General features: G+C 39.2%; 1 long non-coding RNA gene across 1 annotated transcript; it reads right to left on the reverse strand.

The window, feature by feature from the left end:
• Positions 1-9: 9 nt before the first annotated feature.
• On the reverse strand, positions 10-1,123 carry LOC131642264 (uncharacterized). Its single transcript, XR_009295819.1, has 3 exons — positions 721-1,123; positions 500-605; positions 10-383 (listed from the first exon to the last, which is right to left on the reverse strand). It is a non-coding gene; the product is annotated as an uncharacterized LOC131642264 (long non-coding RNA).
• Between the last annotated feature and the right edge of the window lie 2,554 nt (positions 1,124-3,677).

The raw sequence follows: 3,677 nt of genomic DNA on the forward strand, positions 1-3,677 counted from the left end.
TTTGATCCATTGGCTCAAGCTTCTCCCTTTTGTAACTAACTTCAAGCTCTAACTGAATTCAAACCCTCACCTATATAATTCAATTCCCTCCAATCTTCAGGGCTCTCCATCATTTTTCACCTTCACTTCTTAAGTTCTAACTCTCCACCATTCTTCACTTCTCAGCCTTCACTCTGCTTCTTCAACCTCTCCACCATTTCTCTTCATTCTTCCCAAAACACCATTTTTCCCATCATCTTCACACCACTCTCCTTCACCTTCTTCACATAGAATCTTCATCATCTTCAATCTTTCTCTCCCAATTCAACAATCATCATCACCAATCCATTGTTCTTCACCTTCAGAATCCTTCACCTCTTCATTCAATCATCACCAAATTTGATCTGCACAAAAGCATTACAGACAAAAATTATTCAATCTCCATTCAGATCATCATCACCTATCGTTGACAGAAAATCTCCATCAATAAAGAATAAAAAACCAGAAGGATCGCTCTCACTATCAAGGTTCTGCAACAATCTTCAATCACAGTTTGTTTCTTCTATCAACTGCAGCATCATCGTCTTCTCAAGATTGCAACAATCATCATCAAGATCACAGCATATCTGAATTCTCGTCAATGAAGCAATAACAATGTCGACGTTGAACACATAAGGAGCGAAGAAGAAGGAGAATTATGAATGAAAAAGAACAGAAAGAATCAAAGAACCGAGATTTCACCTGAAGATTAGTCGCCTCCAATCGCGTTTATTTCGCACCAGCTCGGAATCTCACCTCTGGCTTTCCGTTTCTCCATCTTCGATCTTCAATCAGGTTTGTTTAACACTTGTTATCCTCCATTCATAGGCGTAATACATCTATCTGTCCTCTCGGAGCTGCAATAACTTGAATTCGTGCAGTATTTCAAACCTAGGGTTTGCTTTTTCCTTTTTTCGATCCGAATATTTGCGCCATTCTCATGTTAAATTGATCGTAGATTTAGGCTCAGGGCATGATTTTAGGGTGAGTTTGTGTTTAGAGCGCGTTGATTCGAAGTGAAACGGCAGCGGTTGGAGGTGGAGACCATCGCCGGTGAGGATACGAGCGCGAGAGTGAGGGAACGATGAGATGAAGTGAAGTTGAATCGTCATTTTAGGAAACTTTAATTATTATCCCTTTCCTCTTTTATTTTTAATTAATGGATTAATTGATTTTAATTAGGATTAATTGCACTTAATTGAGATTAGTTAAACTTATCATTAAGTTTGTCAATAATTGAATTAAAATCTGGATTAATGGCCATGGATCAAAAATCCTTTTGGCCTCATGATGAAATTCTACCTTCTTCACCCCCTCGGGACCATGCTTTTTTTTGCAGTAAAATCATACAAAAAAACAACACCCTGGGCCCAGCGCCTGCTATTCACAATCCCTGTTTTCACTTTGCACCACTGTTTCCATTTTTTAATTGCTAGAATTTATGTTTAATTAGATTTTTTCTATTTTTCTTTTAGGTGATAAAATGCTATTTTTTCCCTATTATTTTCTTAGACTTTAACACAATTTTGGCATATAAAAAATGTTCATAAAAAATATTAGTTTAGGCTAACTCTTTTAATTCTTTTTTTTGCTTAGTTAGAATCCTTTTTCTTATAAAAATCATAGAAATAATAGTCCTTTTAATTCGATTTTTGTGCTATATTTTGCATGTTTTGCTTCCATGTTTGGTACTATATTTCAAGTCATCTTTAAATCATTTTGTACTATTTTGTATCATTTGTTTACATTGATTCTTTTGACTTATAATTTTGTGACTTCACTTGTATGTTTCCTTTAAGATTTAGGACCTATAATCTTCATAATATTAGGCTTAGTCTTGTCCCTTAAAATCCTAACAATTAGGTATAATCATAACATTAGGCTAGTTGATCATTTTAGGCTAGTTTTTCTTCCCCTTTTCTTTTCAACTTTAAAACATTTAATAAAGGAAGAGGCGGATCACACTTTACTAATAGTGGGAGAGAAATGAGTGGGATTTATTCTCTAATCTGTTTCTCAAACACTTAGTGGGAGAGAAATGAGTGGGATTCATTCCCTAATTTGTTTCTCGATCACTATGTAGAGAAATGAGTGGGATTCATTCCCTAATCTGTTTCTCTACCATTAAACACTTCTATGTGATTCAACTCGCAAATTAATTCCCCTTAAAAATCACCAATCAAAAACATATAAAATATCTAATAAAGGCTCAGACCTAAACAAAGTAATGAAGTGGCGCGAAACCTTGTATTGGGTTTTGTTCATCATGGAATTACCTTAAAAAACACTTACCAATCTTCTCTCTTCTCTCTCTTGCCTTCAGGGCATTCTTTCCCTTAATCGGACACGTTTCTTCCTTTCGATCGCAGACTGGTAACGCATAAGACTCCACTCGACGAGTTGCTATCCTGACGCTAGATTGCGAATGTAACTTCGTCCACTAAAAAACACAAAAAAAAACAAAAACTAAAGATCCGGACTACGACGCTCTGATTCCTGAAAAGGATACGTAGGCATTAGGTCACGGGGCCTAAGCGACCACAACTATTTATAAACCTTATTTTCCCTGTGCTTTTTCTTCTTTCCTTTGCATGCATTCCCTTAGCATTAAGCTTTATATTTACACACCCTTAGAATTGAATAAACATAAGTAGATCCTGTGGAGTACCAAAAACGTGAGGGGTGCTAATACCTTCCCCTTGCGTAACCGACTTCTTACCCGATCTTTGGTCTCAAGACCTTTTCTTATCCTTTCCTTATTCCAGGTTTTCTGATATTCCTTTTCCTCTTTGGGATAAATATATTGGTGGCGACTCTGTTCATTTCGCGAGCGTGCGATACTAGGTGGTCCAAGAAACACCAAGAAAACGTACCAAAAATCCATCCAGATCCTTTTTTCGGACATCGCCGACCCCATCCTCACGATTCTGGTCGAAACTTTGAACTAGACCAATTATATGATCCTGTAGAAAAACGAAAGGATTAGGACATTGGAGGGAATGCATCACCAAAGATTTCCCCTACGGAGACGCCCAAGACGTTCGTCGAGTCCCTCCCCCGCCCAATAGAACTCCATTCTGAGATCCCATCGATCAAGAAACGCAATTGTGATTCTCCTCGCCACAATCAAGTGTCTCCTTCATCCAAGAAAATCAAAGAGAATCCCCGGGCAGAAACCGACGAACACCCCCTCAAGATCAGTCAAGAAGCCCTTCTCCCCGACGAGACTGCAGACGTCAGGGATCTTCTACTCATTCCCTCAGATCCAACAACGATGATGAGCCACGAGGTCCATAGTCCACGGATATTCTTGCCACCTGACTTCCCAAGGGCCTGGAGAAGCCTCCTCCTCTGGCACGTACGACGGAAAAACCGACCCCGATGAACACATAGAAAACATCGATGCTCTGATCGATTATCGTGGCGTCATGGGCGCTATAAAATGCAGGTTATTCCCCACCACATTGAGGAAGGGGGCCATGTCCGGTTAGACAATTCTCCGTGAAAGGTCCATCACTTCTTGGAGACAGCTGAGGAGGACCTTCTCCCGACACTTCACTACTTCTCAACTCCACCCTAAGTCGGAAGCCTTGCTGGAGGCAATCATGCAGGGAAAAGATAAATTCCTATGGGCGTTCATCAAAATATTTAAGAAAGAA

This window comes from Vicia villosa, unplaced genomic scaffold, assembly GCF_029867415.1.
Source record: "Vicia villosa cultivar HV-30 ecotype Madison, WI unplaced genomic scaffold, Vvil1.0 ctg.004733F_1_1, whole genome shotgun sequence".
NCBI lineage: Eukaryota > Viridiplantae > Streptophyta > Magnoliopsida > Fabales > Fabaceae > Vicia > Vicia villosa.